General features: G+C 46.2%; 1 protein-coding gene, 1 long non-coding RNA gene and 1 pseudogene across 6 annotated transcripts in view; 2 read left to right on the forward strand and 1 right to left on the reverse strand.

The window, feature by feature from the left end:
* Positions 1–3,426: 3,426 nt before the first annotated feature.
* On the forward strand, positions 3,427–5,344 carry LOC117067515. Its single transcript, XR_004430764.1, has 2 exons — positions 3,427–3,608; positions 3,744–5,344. It is a non-coding gene; the product is annotated as an uncharacterized LOC117067515 (long non-coding RNA).
* Positions 3,638–3,735, reverse strand: LOC117068053 (annotated as a pseudogene).
* A 3,499-nt stretch (positions 5,345–8,843) lies between the features above and the next one.
* The window catches only part of RFFL (ring finger and FYVE like domain containing E3 ubiquitin protein ligase), an 80,547-nt gene continuing 74,063 nt past the window's right edge, over positions 8,844–15,327 (forward strand). Inside the window, exon 1 of one of the 5 annotated variants that reach the window (XM_033184190.1) lies at positions 8,844–9,079. The gene's annotated coding sequence lies outside the window, so the exon portion shown is untranslated. The remainder of the gene's footprint in view (positions 9,080–15,327) is intronic. The other 4 variants (XM_033184191.1, XM_033184188.1, XM_033184189.1 and 1 more) reach the window with 4 other exon arrangements.

Genomic DNA, 15,327 nt, shown 5'->3' on the forward strand with positions numbered 1-15,327 from the left:
TTGTACCACTGCACTCCGGCCTGGGCAACAGAGTGAGACTCCATCTAATATATATATACACACACACACGCACACACACATATATATTCACACACATATACATATATATATCTATAAATGAATGAGTGGGCTTTAATGCATTTTAAAGATGGCAAGGGAGGAATGCAGGAACGTTTTTCTCTTGATCTAATCATTGAGTCCCCAGAGTGTCTTCTTACACATTTTTTACAGGGAACTATTGTATGCCCTTTGTCTGACATCAGCCAAAACTAATGTTGAGATCCTACTATGTGCTATCACTTGATGGCCTTAATTAAAAATCTGGCATTTGAATTCCCAAGGACTTAGGCAAAAGGTCCACGTATCATTAAGGCTGCAAGTAACAAAACCTAGCTTAAAGAAGTGTAAATAGGCCGGGCACGGTGGCTCAAGCCTGTAATCCCAGCACTTTGGGAGGCCGAGACGGGCGGATCACGAGGTCAGGAGATCGAGACCATCCTGGCTAACCCGGTGAAACCCCGTCTCTACTAAAAATACAAAAAACTAGCCAGGCGAGGTGGCGGGCGCCTGTAGTCCCAGCTACTCGGGAGGCTAAGGCAGGAGAATGGCGTAAACCCGGGAGGCGGAGCTTGCAGTGAGCTGAGATCTGGCCACTGCACTCCAGCCTGGATGACAGAGCAAGACTCTGTCTCAAAAAAAAAAAAAAAAAAAGAAGTGTAAATAATAGGGACACTTATTTATATATATTTGTTTTATGTTTCAAGACAGATTCTTGCTCTGTCACCCAGGCTGGAGTGCAGTAGCACAATCACGGCTCACTCTACCCTCTACCTCCCAGGCTTAAGTGATCCTTCTACCTCAGTCTCCCAAGTAGCTGGGACTACAGGTGTGCGCCACCACACCCATCTAAGTTTTGTATTTTTTGTAGGGACGGAGTCTCTCTCCGTTGTCTAGGCTGGTCTTGAACTCCTGGGCTCAGGTGATCTAGCCACCTTGACCTCCCAAAGTGCTAGGGATTACAGTCAAGAGCCACCATGCCTGGCAGGGACACTTACTATCTCTGATAACATGAAGCCTGAGGTTCATTAATTTAGTGGCTCATTGTCAAATGGCATAGGGCCTTTGCATCCTTCTGCTCTGTTCTTTTATGTTGGTTTTGTCGTCAAGCTTGTTCCCCTTATGAAAGCCTGGCTGCAGCCATTCTGAGCATCAATCCAGACATGACAATATCTACAGGCAGGAGAAGGGTCATCTCCTGTGTATCCTTTAAAGAACAAGGTGTTAATATGCCAGGAACTGTGACTCCTGCCTGTAATCCCAGTACTTTGGGAGGCCAAAGTAGGAGGATCGCTTGAGGCCAGGAGTTCCAGACCAGCCTGGGCAACATAGCAAGACCCTATCTCTATAAAATAATAATAAAAATTAAGAAAACAAGGTGTTAAAAGACAAAATTAAAGCAAATATAGTTTTGCAGATTGTAATTGACTTTTATTTGCAATTCTAGAATTGGGCTGCCCTCAGAACCAGGACAGGTTCAGAGAATTCCAGAGCTGCAACATAGTCTGAAAGCATTTATGGTCAGAAAACAGAAATGAGATACAGAGACAGCTAATTGGTTACAGCTCTGCCTTTGCCTTATTTGAAAATGGTTTGAACAGTTGGCTGCCTGGAACCCACTGAAGCTGATGATGTGACTGGCTGAGACTCAGCAATTTGTTACAAAAGTATACTCCTTAGTTAGGTTTTCAGTTAGTTTGCATACTAAGGCTGCAGTTTGTTAAGGGCCCAAGTACGGAAGCCTCCTCAGGTCAATTTTTTTTTTTTCTTTTTGAGATGGAGTCTTGCTCTGTTGCCCAGGCTGGAGTGCAGTTGCATGATCTCGGCTCACTGCACCTCCGCCTCTCGGGTTCAAGTAATTCTCCTGCCTCAGCCTCCTGAGTAGCTGGGATTATAGGCATGTGCCACCACGCTCAACTTTTTTTGTATTTTTAGTAGAGACAGGGTTTCACCATGTTGGCCATGGCTGGTCTCGAACTCCTGACCTCAGATGATCTGCCTGCCTCGGCCTCCCAAAGGGCTGGGATTATGGGCATGAGCCACTGTGACTAGCCCTCAGGCCAAATGTAGCTTTTGTTTGTTTGTTGCTTGTTTGCTTGTTTGAGACAGAGTCTCACTTTGTCACCAGGCTGGAGTGCAGTGGCACAGTCTTGGCTCACTGCAACCTCTGCCTCCTGGGTTCAAGCAATTCTCCTGCCTCAGCCTCTGGAGTAGCTGGGATTACAAGCGTGCACCCCCATGCCCCGCTCTTTTTGTATTTTTAGTAGAGACGGGGTTTCACCATGTTGGCCAGACTGGTCTCAAATTCCTGACCTCAGGTGATTCACCTGCCTCTGCCTCCCAAAGTGCCTGGATTACAGGCATGAGCCACTGCACCCGACCCCAAATTTAATTTAACAAAGGACTAACTCAGAATTAACTTCCAACTAAAGCTGACTCACCTCAAATCTCATTGGTGCAGAATTGCTTCATACACCCAAGTGTAATACAGTAACTGGTAAGAAAAAGGGACTGCTGTGATTGACTCGAGCCAACTAGGAAATAGCCCTGGAGCTGAGGCTGGGGACAGATTTTCCTGAAGCACATGCTGGAGCCACTGAAAGAAAAATGGGAGTTCTGCTTTCTACTAGAAAGGAGAGTGTGTGGATGAACTGGATGCTGGGTGGGCAGCCTCTCACTAGTACCTACAGTAGTCTCAAAGACGAGTTAATCAAGGCTCTATTATGTATTCTTAGGCCCCTGATGCATGTCTCATTATGACCTTAGGACAGCCTTGTGGCAGAGGGACTCATTCCATTTAATAGACAGTAAATGGGAGCTCAGTGAGGTTAAGGACATAAAGCTAATAAGTGGCAGCAAGGGAATCCAGACACATGTCTGCCTGATACCAAGCCCATTTCGTCCCATCTGCATGCTGCCTTCTGCTGTAAATATATAATGTTTCCACAAAATTCTTTTTCATACTTAGCCCTGATAGCAGCAAGGGCTGCACATCCCAACCTCTTTTCAGCTTAGCTCTCCATAAAAAGCTGGATCACAGATCTACTTTCTTAGCTCTTTCTGATTTCCCCCAGAGAAGTTACAAGAGAATGACAAACACTTGGAGAAGGCAGATACCATTAGTATTAAAGAGAACTGGAGGTTTAGGGGGGAAATAAAGCTGAATAAAAAACAACAGGACCGGCTGAGTGTGGAGGCTCACACCTGTCTTCTCAGCACTCTGGGAGGCTGATTCGGGTGGATCATTTGAAATCAGGAGTTCGAGACCAGCTTGGCCAACATGGCAAAACCCCATTTCTATTAAAAATACAAAAATTAGCTGGGCATGGTGGCGGGTGCCTATAGTTCCAGCTACTCAGAAGGCTGAGGCGGGAGAATCGCTTGAACCCGGGTGGCGGAAGTTGCAGTGAGCCGAGATCAGGCTACTGCACTCCAGTCTGGGCGACGAAACGAGACTCTGTCCCAAAAAAACAAAACAAAACAACAGGGCCTCTGCAGCCCTGAGATGTGAAGAAGGAGGAGATAAGGGATTTAGATGTATATCCTACTAGGTTTTTGCTGTGTTCTGTCATGCAGTTGTCTGAGCAGGATTTATTTATTTTTAAATTTATTTCAGGGGCCATGCTAATCTTCTTTGTATTGTTCCAATTTTAGTATATGTGCTGCTGAAGCAAGCACTGGGTAAGGTTTAAACTGTCGAATTCTGGTTGGCATTGGAGAAGGCTCTGCGATGCATAGACCTTAAGTTAGAGTTAGGTATATTATTAATCCAAAGTGATCCTGACTGCTTTCTATCATTTTTTCTTGTCCTATTGCACTGTCTAAACTGACTTTTAGTACTACACAGAATAGAAGCAACAATAGCAATCATCCTTGTCTTGTTTCTAACTTTAGTGGACTATTTACAATATTTTACTGAGTTAGATGCCTCAGGTTCCATGTAGCTGCTCTTTATCAAACACCTCACTGGGTTTCCCTTCAGTCTTGGAGGAGTCTGGGTATTGGCCATGACATTTGCCATGAATGATGGAGTTCTCTCTGCCAGGTCCTCTTGCCCTGGATCTGTACGGCTGTGCTTCAGCTGCTGCACAAGTTTGGCTTTTTGAGTAGCCCTTGAATCTCTGGTCTTCCTTGGCCTCTCTGTAGTTTTTGGTATAATAGCCTCAGGTTAAGTTTGAGTTTTATAGGAAAACAATGGGCCTGTGCTGACAAAGATACAAAGTCAAGGAACAGGATTTTTTAGATCTCAACTAACTTGGTCCTAGCTTTGACATTTACTTGCCATATAACATTGGATGAATAACAGTCTCTTTAAACCTTAGTTTCATCCACTGTGAAACAGGAAAAATAACATCTGTTTCATAGAGTTGTTTTAGGATCATGTAGCTTATGTAAAACACTGGATAGTTTTTCAGGCATGACATAGGCACTCAATCTCATATTATGAAGCTTAATGATACATGGGAGGTACTGATGACAGCTTTCTTCTGTCCAGGCAGGCCCAGCTACATGGTGATATGACCAGTGCAGCCACACAGGGCCCTGCACTTAGTTTAATGCTCTGCTGTTGCTATCTTGAAATTCTTAATTTTTAAACAAGGGTCCCACATTTTGCACTGTTTCTTGCAAACAATGAAGCCATTTCTGTCTCCAGGAATGGGTTAAGCACTAGCACTGGCTCTTCTCAGGGAGTAAATTCCTTGAAGGGTAACCTCTCTTAGAAAAATTAGGGTTAGCACCCTGTGTATGTTTATCTCTAACCGTTCCATTCTCAGTAACCTACTCATCCTCTCTCAAAAACAGAAGCTATTAGGTCCAGAGAAGTCGGTAGGGCGTGCTGGTGAAATGGAATGGTGATTTGGGATTTTGGAATCAGGAAAAAGTTCTAAGTTCAAAACCTCGCTAGTCCCTTTCTGGCCGAGTAGACAAGGTAATGTCTCTGTCCTACTGGTAAAGTGTATGTTGCAGGGGAATTACATTTTCTTTGTTGGTAAAATATATGTCTCAGGGGAATTAAACAGATAATTTATGTAAAATGCCTTTCACAGAGAATCTGGCACATAGTAGGTGGTCAGTCACTATTAATTCTTCCAGCTCTTGCCAGAAGTAACTAAAATCAGGGCACTAGGACTTCCAAACCATGCTGCTACTAATAAAAGAAATACTATGATTTATTTTTTCACTACTGTTTAGGGAAAGGCCTGTGCTTCATAAATATGTATTGGAAAGTACTTAGCAAATGAGGAGAAATAATAAAAATATATCCAAGTAAAACAGCTCCTATAAATATGTCACTTGGTAGACAAATTAGTGTTTTATCACTATTAAATACTATTGCTCGCTGAAAAGGATTTCAGATTACTTGCACAATGGGTACATTATTGAATGCCTCTGTGGAAGGGCATGATAAAGATGAAAAATAGTGATGGTGGTAATGCCTAAGGTGGAGAAAGGAGGAGCGTGGGTAAACGCAGCTCGGAGGCCTCTGTGCTGCAGTGATACGCACATTATTTAGCAGCATTCCAATGATTTGCTTGTAATATGGACCAGAGGGCCCAGAAAAAAATGATTTCCACAGGATGTCATGAATCTAGACTTCAATTATTGGATCCGATTGGTGGATTAAGTGCATCCCCTTTCAGAACTGAACTTTCAGGTTGTAAACTAAGTTTACAAAAAGACATCTCCAGGTCTCACCCCAGCCTTGTTCTGGACCTACTAACTTTTTTTTTTTTTTTTTTTGAGATGGAGCCTTACTCTGTCACCCAGGCTGGAGTGCAGTGGCATGATCTCAGTTCACTGCAGCCTCCACCTCCTGAGTTCAAGCGATTCTCCTGCCTCAGCCTCCCAATTAGCTGGGATTATAGGTGTATGCCACCATGCCTGGTTAATTTTTGTTATTTTATTTTATTTTTATTTATTTATTTTTGAGACAGAGTCTCGCTCTGTCACCCAGGCTGGAGTGCAATGGCGCGATCTTGGCTCACTGCAAGCTCTGCCTCCTGGGTTCACACCATTCTCCTGCCTTAGCCTCCCAAGTAGCTGGGACTACAAGTGCCTGCCACCACAACTGGCTAATTTTTTGTATTTTTAGTGTAGACGGGGTTTCACCGTGTTAGCCAGGATGGTCTCGATCTCCTGACCTCGTGATCTGCCCGCCTTGGCCTCCCAAAGTGCTGGGATTACAGGCGTGAGCCACTGTACCCGGCCCAATTATTGTTATTTTTTGGAGAGACGGGGTTTCACTACATTGGCCAGGCTGGTCTCAAACTCCTGACCTCAAGTGACCAGGTCTTCCAAAGTGCTTGGATTAGAGGCATGAGCCACTGCGACTGGCCTGGACCTATTAACTTTCTATAGCTATGATTTCTATCAAGAGAAAGAGCGATGTGGTGGAAAATGCTGTGCCTTCATCACAGCTAAGAATCTATTTCAGAATTGAGAGGATGGACAAGGTCCTGGCATATCTAGGGAAAAGGAATTAGAGGGAAAGGAGGAGACAATAAATGCCTTTGGAGGGTAGGGGTGGAAATAGAGACTCGGAGAGAAGCAGACAAGACAGAATTGCATCAGTGTAAGTTACAAAAACAGCCAGGAAGGAGAACGATGGGTACATTTAATTCGGATGTGGGAGGCCTTTAGCAGGTCAGTCTTTCCATGCATTCCAGGTGATTGAAAAAATCGGTTTTAAATTCCAGCTTGTTGGGGTGCAGTGGCTCATCCCTGTAATCCCAGCACTTTGGGAGGCTGAGGCGGCAGATCTCTTGAGGTTAGGAGTTTGAGACCAGCCTGGCCAACATGGTGAAACTCTGTCTCTACCAAAAACAGGTAAACAAATAAACAAATTAGCTGGGTGTGGTAGTGGGTGACTGTAGACCCACCTATGGGGTGGGAGGATCCTTTGAACCTTGGAGGCAGAGGTTGCAGTGAGCCGAGTTCCCACCACTGCATTCCAGCCTGGGTGACAGTGAGACCCCTCAAAAAATAAAAATAAATAAATTGCAGCTCCGTGTATTCAAGACACTTCTGGTTGAAAGAAAAAAAAAAAGCAATACATTCCAGCTCCATCTTTTTCTAACCATGTGGTTTTGGGTAAATTACTTAATATGTAGATCCTCACTGATAACATGGGAATAACAGTACTCAGTTTGCTGGGTTGTGAGGATTGGAAATAATACTTGTAAAGTGACAGAGTCTGGTATGTATATGTAATATTATTGTTATTATTATCGAGATGCTGTCTCACCCTTGTTGTCCAGGCTGGAGTGCAATGGCACGACCTTGACTCACTGCAACCTCTGCCTTCCAAGTAGCTGGGATTACAGGCATCCGCCACCATTCCTGGCTAATTTTTGTGTTTTTGATAGAGATGGGGTTTCACCATGTTGGCCAGGCTGGTCTCGAACTCCTGACGTCAGGTGATCCACCCACCTCAGCCTTCCAAAGTGCTGGGATTACAGGCATGAACCACCACGCCTGGCTCATGATCTTATTTTTTACTTCACTTTTCCTTACGATATTACTTGTTTGAAAATACAAATTGCTCAGAAAAACTCAGGGAGTTCTCAACAGAACCTAAAGCCTAAGAAAATTGTGTCACTAGACACCATTGAAAAGAAGGATTAGAACTTAATATTATGGCCGGGCGCGGTGGCTCAAGCCTGTAATCCCAGCACTTTGGGAGGCCGAGGTGGGCGGATCACAAGGTCAGGAGATCGAGACCATCCTGACTAACACGGTGAAACCCCGTCTCTACTAAAAAGTACAAAAAACTAGCCGGGCGAGGTGGCGGGCGCCTGTAGTCCCAGCTACTCGGGAGGCTGAGGCAGGAGAATGGCGTGAACCCGGAAGGCGGAGCTTGCAGTGAGCTGAGATCCGGCCACTGCACTCCAGCTTGGGCGACAGAGCGAGACTCCGTCTCAAAAAAAAAAAAAAAAAAAGAACTTATTATTATGTTCATGACTAGGCATCGTAGCCCACGCTGGCTAACCATCCCCTGGGCCGCCCTGCTGTTTGTACTTAGTAATAAGCACAGCTACATGCATGCGCTCACTAAATCCTCACGCCAACCTGTGTTTCTGGGGTGAGAAAACCAGAGTTCGTAAAGTTTAGGTACCTTGCTGAAAGGTGCACGGGTGAAGGGCTGGGGTGGATCCTTGCTGAGTCATTCTTATTCTACCATAGCCTTCCTCAGCAGCTTCCTCAGCTTCCTGAGGGGAAGTAGCTAGTCCTAGGGGTTTAGACTGGGCAGTGCTAGAGTCAGTGGGACAAGCATGGGCTTTTAGGTCCCACAGACCCGGCTTCTAATACCTCCCAGTTGTGGGACGCTGAATAAGCTCGTAACCCCTAGTGGGGCTGGGTTTCTCCAATCATGAAGTGGGGGAAACCATCGCCTGCTCATAGCACTGACGAGAGTCAATGAGACATGAAAGGCACCTTTCAAAGTTTTATGAAATGAGTTCAGAGGTGTTGAGGGACTCGCTCAAGGTCACCAAGCTGGGTCTTGACCCAGCTAAGACTTGGACCTGGACCCTTGGGCGCCTCCCGCAGAGTTATGTGACCAAGGTAACCAGCAGCGGCCGACACCATGACTTCGGGGAAGCAACGCCTCCTATGGTCCCACGGCTCAGGCCAGCCCGGCCCCGCCTCCGGGAGCCTCAGCTCCGCCAGGGGGCGCGAGAGGAGGCCGCGCTCGAGGCCGCTGCGCGCCTGGCTCTTCTCTATGGTGGATCGGGCGCGGCGGGAGCGGAGGCGCGCTCCCGAGAGGGGGCGGGGCCGAGTCAGGGGCGGGGCCGCGCGAGGGGCGGGAGCGGCCGGGCCGGGCCGGCTGGGGATGGGTGGGGGGGCCGACTTCCTGGGGCCGCCCGTGAGGATGTCGCGACCGCCCCCGGGTGCCCCTCAGCCCCAGAGACGCCGCCGCGGCGGAGTCCGCAGCCTCCCTGCCTGAGGCGTCCGCGGCCGGGATCCGGCCCCTCCCCTCGCCTCCTCTCCCAGGTGCCGGCCGGACCGGCGGCCGCAGCAGGTGAGGAGGCGGCGGCGGCGGCGGCGCTGGGGGCCGCAGGGCGCGCGGCCTGGGGAAGGACGGGAAGGGGTACGCTCGGGTGCCGTCAGACTGTGGTCTGGGGGCCCCTCCTCTGTGTGGGGCGCGGCCTGGGACTCTCTCTGCCCTACAGGGGTGGGGGGAAGCCCTTTCCTGGCTGCAAGTCCCCGCCTTCAGGGCAGCCCACACCTGTCCTTTGAAAAGTCCCCCAAAGAAAGCGTTTCACCTGTGGGGGCAGTAACAGGAGACGTGCGTCCTCGATTATCCCCAAGTGCCCTGCAGACCGGCAGGTCTCGTTGGCTTGTGGGGAAAAGATATCTCTTTGTACGGCAAAGGAAACTGAGGCATGTCCGCGGCGGCCTGCTTACCCTTTGAAGGAACCAGCCCGTCCCTACCTCCGTCTTAGACGGCGGTGGCTGGAGGAGGGAGGTTTGGAGTTTGGAGGTTTGATGAAGTTTGGGAATGCGGCTCTCCCCTCAGGGTCCACTGTTCCCTCGCTTGGGAGTTGTCCTCTGTTCGCGATGTGTGTGAGGTCGCCACTGTGCGGCAGCGGTCAAGACCGAGAGGGAAATGGGGCCTCTCTTCAGCCGGCTGCCCAGGAGACGTTTGACCAGACATGGGGAAGTCTGGCGAACCAGGGGAGCCAGAGCCTCCGCTGGCACGTCTGCTTAGAGCTTGAGTTCAGGCTGGCAGAAGAGATAAACAACAGCATATTTTCTCCTTTTTGTTGGTCTGTCATTTGTTCTAGGGGGAAAAAAACTGCTTGTGTAATCAAGAGTGTCCCGTGCACCCCCTAGTCTACCATAAGGAAGGATAATTGTTAGCTTGGAAATAGGGTTTTACCCACAACTGTCACTTTGCTCCCTGGTTAAAGGCCAAAGTGACGTGATGAGCAAACATCCTGGGGTGCATGTGGCCTTCTAAGAAAGCAGTAAGTTCCTTATGTATCCCTTTGATTATTGGTTTGGAGGACAGAGAGACTTCCTGTTACCACTGTCGCTGCAAGTGTTTGGGGTGCCTTATTCTCCTAGTGACAGTTCAATTTACTGAAATGTGGGCTGGGCTGCCCATTTATTATACCATTCTTCTAGGAATGGGAGTAGGCAGGAGACAAGGTACTGGGCTGAATTCGTGTACAGAGTTCTAGGGCTGCAGCCTAGCAGTGACGATTCCTTTCTATTCAGGGGATTTCAGGTTTGACAACTTCTTTATCCTTTTCCCTGATTGCATTCTCTTTCACATTCAAGGAAGTAGATGATGGTAAAGGTGTCTCAACTTTCATTGTATATTTCTTAATTCTGAATTTTAGAGTACAGTTCATAAGTTACAGTTTATTTAGAGGTATTCTTAAGTTTGAAAATATTTGGGTATATTTTCATAACAATTGCAGATTGATGTGGCAGGGCTAATATCTTGATTGTGATCGAAGAAAATGTTCATGTAATCTCACACTCATTTTAATGCCCATCTAATTGCAAAGACTAGCCCATTAAAAACTTTCATATTGATCAGGTAGACAGTTGTGATATCTTGTTTACATTGGGATCAAGGGTTGTAAATATCTAAATTGACCAGTTTAGCTGCCAAAATAACATGCACAAAAAAAAGAAAGCTCTTCTCAGAAACCTTAAAAATCAATTTCTTTCAAACCTTCTCTCACGACCAACCCAGTTGACATATCTCTGCTTGGTACCTTAGAATCTCTTGTTACTCAGACTGGTGTGCAGTGGCGTAATCATGGCTCACTGCAGCCTTGACCTCCTAGGCTTAGGTGACTCTCCCTTCTCAGCCTCCTGAGTAGCTGGGATCTCAGGCATGGGTGACCACACCCAGCTAGTTTTTGTATTTTCTGTAGAGACGAGGTTTTGCCATGTGGTTGGTCATGAGCTGGGCTCAAGCGATCCTCCTGCCTCGGCTTCCCCAAGTTCTGAGATTACAGATATGAGCCACCGCGCCAGGCTGGAACACCTCTAAAGGGTTGTGGAAAAGGCATTTTTAGTGACCAGCATTTAAGAAGACAAACAGCAACAATAACAAAAAAGGGCACAATTTCTTTTCTAATTACATGTGCATTGTGATTTAAATACAGCCACACCTATCTCTATGAGTGTCATGCCTAAGACTTTCTGAAAACACCTTTTAAACCTAAGTAGTTGTTAGGGGGACTAATTCCACCTTGATTTTTTATTCTTGTCATAGAACCTTTAATACTGCCATTGTTTTAATGATAGAGACTCATATCAAACTTGTATTAGCCATAGTGTTTATGTTTTTGGAGGAAAAATTTAACTGCTGTACCTTAGAATCTCATAACTTGTTAAAACAATAACAGAATTAAGGTATTAGAGTTTAATGAGAACACATAGTTTAAATTGCTGTTGGTGAAGTGTCAAGCGAGGAGCTGCTTCATTATTGTTGTTTGGTAATGGTTACTGATTTAATGACGATTACTCGTTATTTTTGTTTCACTTCTTGTTATTGGTAATGGTTATTTGGTGTTTGTGTAAGAAAGATTTTCCCAATTGTAAATACAGTCTTTTTTTTTTTTAATTGAGATGGGGTCTCACTCTTGTCACCCATGCTGGAGTGCCATGGAATGATCTCAGCTCAATGCAGCCTCACCACCTGGGCTCAAGCAATCCTCTTACCTTAGCCTCCCAAGTACCTGGGACCACAGGTGTGCGTCACTACGCCCAGCTAATTTCTGTGTTTTTGGTGGAGACAGGGTTTTGCGGTGTTGCCCAGGCTGGTCTCAGACTCCTTGAACTCAAGTGATCCTCCAGCCTCGGCATCCCAAAGTGCTGGGATTATGGGTGTGAGCCACCATGCCCAGCCTAAATCTTTTCATATACAAACAGACTCCTGGTTCTTTCATAGGGAAATATCTGATCAACTTCTTATTTTGTGACTTTATATTAGTTATGCAGTTTTAAAATAGTAAAACTAATTTGGCTTTTAGTAGGGTATCCTATTATATCTCACATAAAAGTCATCTCAGGTAGGTAGGAATTGGCCTCATGTATTTAAAGACCTGTGTCCTCCCTGTTTCCAAGATTTAACAGCTGCCATGGTGAGGACAGCGGTCATATCTAATCCTGTTACACCAGTCTTAGTTTAAACCCATTATCCTTTCTCTTCATTAAGATTGTCATGGAGTTCCTCCTTTGCTTTTCGTATGCAGGGTGAATATTCCACATCTGCATTGTATTTGGACCTGTTAACATTCTGAAGTGAAGCTCAGCAGTTGGTTAAAAGAGTCCTGCATGTTTTTAAACAGTTTCATTTTTAAAACATAAAATCTGCATTTTGGCTGGGCGCAGTGGCTCACTCCTGTAATCCCAGCACTTTGGGAGGCAGAGGCGGGTGGTCACCTGAGATCACGAGTTAGAGACCAGCCTGACCAATATGGTGAAACCCCGTTTCTATTAAAACACAAAATTAGCCGGGCATGGTGGTGCATGCCTGTAATTCCAGCTACTTGAGAGACTGAGGCAGGAGAATCACTTGAACCTGGGAGACGGAGGTTGCAGTGAACCGAGATCGCACCACTGCGCTACAACCTGGGCAACAAGAGCGAAACTCCATCTCAAAAACAACGACAACAAAAAACTGCATTTCCTCTGGAGTAAAACCAGATTTTTGAATCTGGTAATAAAACAAAAGCTGTTTTTTCCTGCTTTCTACTAATAGAAAGTCTTTATTAACTTTACCGTACTGATTTTGTTAGTGCAGGGACTAGTAACTGGTAGTGAATGATAACTTAGTGGTAATGGGAGATCCTGAAGTCTCCTGAATCATCAAAGACGGGTCACATTGTGTTCAGTGCAGCTTTAGCCTTTTGAGCATGTTTTATTGTAAAGAGTTCCTAAAAGCCAGCCACTCCTTGAAAGATGAGGTACCTGGTGATTTACTGCTGAGTCACTGACCGAGATTCTTTAAAAATGCAGTTTTCCCAGCCCCACTTCCTGGAGATTTTGATTGGGTGGGTAAGTGATGACCAGGGAACTACCTTTTATTTTTTCAATTTTATAATTTATTATTACTAGTATGAGGCCATACCCCATGGACATTTTATTTTTGTTATTTATTTTTATTTTATTTTATTTTGAGATGGAGTCTTTCTCTGTCACTCAGGCTGGAGTGCAGTGGCGCGATCTCGGCCCACTGCAACCTGTGTCTCCTGGTTCAAGCAATTCTCCTACCTCAGCCTCCCGAGTAGCTGGGATTACAGGCGCCCACCACCACACTCAGCTAATTTTTGCATTTTTAGTAGAGATGGGTTTCCCCACATTGGCCAGGCTGATCTTGAACTCCTGACCTCATGCGATCCGCCCACCTCAGCCTCCCAAAGTGCTGGGATTATAGGTGTGAGTCACTGTGCCCAGCCTGTGTGTTTATTTTTGAGACGGTCTCAGCTCTGTCATCCAGGCTGGAGTGCAGTGATGTGATCTCGGCTCACTATAACTTCCGCCTCCCAGGTTCTAGTGATTCGCCTGCCTCAGCCACCCAAGTAGCTGGGACCACAGATGCGTGTCACCACACCTGGCTAATTTTTGCATTTTTAGTAGAGATGGGTTTCCCCACATTGGCCAGGCTGATCTTGAACTCCTGACCTCATGCGATCCGCCCACCTCAGCCTCCCAAAGTGCTGGGATTATAGGTGTGAGTCACTGTGCCCAGCCTGTGTGTTTATTTTTGAGACGGTCTCAGCTCTGTCATCCAGGCTGGAGTGCAGTGATGTGATCTCGGCTCACTATAACTTCCGCCTCCCAGGTTCTAGTGATTCGCCTGCCTCAGCCACCCAAGTAGCTGGGACCACAGATGCGTGTCACCACACCTGGCTAATTTTTGCATTTTTAGTAGAGACAGGATTTACTGTGTTTACCAGGCTGGTCTCAAACTCTTGACCTCAGGTGATCTGCCCGCCTTGACCTCCCAAAGTGTTGGGATTACAGGTGTGAGCCACTGTATCCGGCTGGAAGCTAGCTTTAAAAAATCTCCCTTGCATCTAGTATTTTCAGAAAGCTCCCCAAGTGCTTTTTATTTATGTATTTTTTTGAGATGGAGTCTCGCTCTGTCACCCAGGCTAGAGTGTGTGGCATGATCTCGGCTCACCGCAACCTCTGCCTCCTGGGTTCAAGAGATTCTCCTGCCTCCGTCTCCCATGTAGCTGGGATTACAGGTACATGCCACTGTGCCTGGCTAATTTTTGTATTTTTAGCAGAGGTGGGGTTTCACCCTGTTGGCCAGACTGGTGTCAAACTCCTGACCTCAGGTGATCTGCCTGCCTTGACCTCCCAAAGTGCTGGGATTACAGACTTGAAGCATTGAACCACTGCGCCTGGTTTCCCAAGTGCTTTTAATGTGCAGTCAAGTTTGGGAACCACTGTTTTTTGCAGTGATAGCCTTTTTAAGGTTGGGGGGGGCATTATCTCCTGTACATCAAGCCCCATGGAACTTTGAAACTTGGGGTTCACTTTTCTTCCCTTTTCTTTCTCTCTTTTTTTTGTGACAGCTCTGTCACTCAGGCTGGAGTGCAGTGGTGTGATCTCGGCTCACTACAACCTCTGCCTCCTGCATTCAAGCAGTTCTCCTGCCTCAGCCTCCCAAGTAGCTGGGACTACAGATGTGTGCCACCACGTCCAGCTGATTTTTGTATTTTTAGTAGGGACAGGGTTTTACCATGTTGGCCATGCTGGTCTCAAACTACTGACCTCAAATGATCTGCCCACCTCAGCCTCCCAAAGTGTTGGGATTACAGGTGTGAGCCACTATGCTTGGTCCCCCTTTTCTTTTTTTTAATTTTTAGATCGAAATTACTATGCACATTGAAATTCCTTATAAATTGGTAGTCCCTCTAATAGAATCATTATGCTATCCAGGATGTTTGATTTGCTAGAATAGCCCATTTCCTAGTCATGACAGATAACAAAGAGCTTTTATAACTTTTATGTAAATTACTTTACAGTGAGGCCCCCTCTGCTGTATTATCTATCAGGAGTCATGAGGGAGGGTTTTTGGTGAAAGTAGCTTCCTTTATCTTATGAGTGGACAAATGAATGATAATGTGGAAACAACTAGAGGTCTGAATAGGTAGTTGAATCTAGTTACGATCATCGGTGTTGGACGGGAGAGATGCCTGGGAATTCTCTGTATGTTGAATTTTAGAATGAAGTCAGTTTGCCTGTTTTATTTCTACACAGCTGAAGCCCTTATTGAAAATAATAGGT

This window comes from Trachypithecus francoisi, unplaced genomic scaffold (genome assembly GCF_009764315.1).
Source record: "Trachypithecus francoisi isolate TF-2019V2 unplaced genomic scaffold, Tfra_2.0 Lachesis_group20, whole genome shotgun sequence".
Taxonomy (NCBI): Eukaryota; Metazoa; Chordata; class Mammalia; order Primates; family Cercopithecidae; genus Trachypithecus; species Trachypithecus francoisi.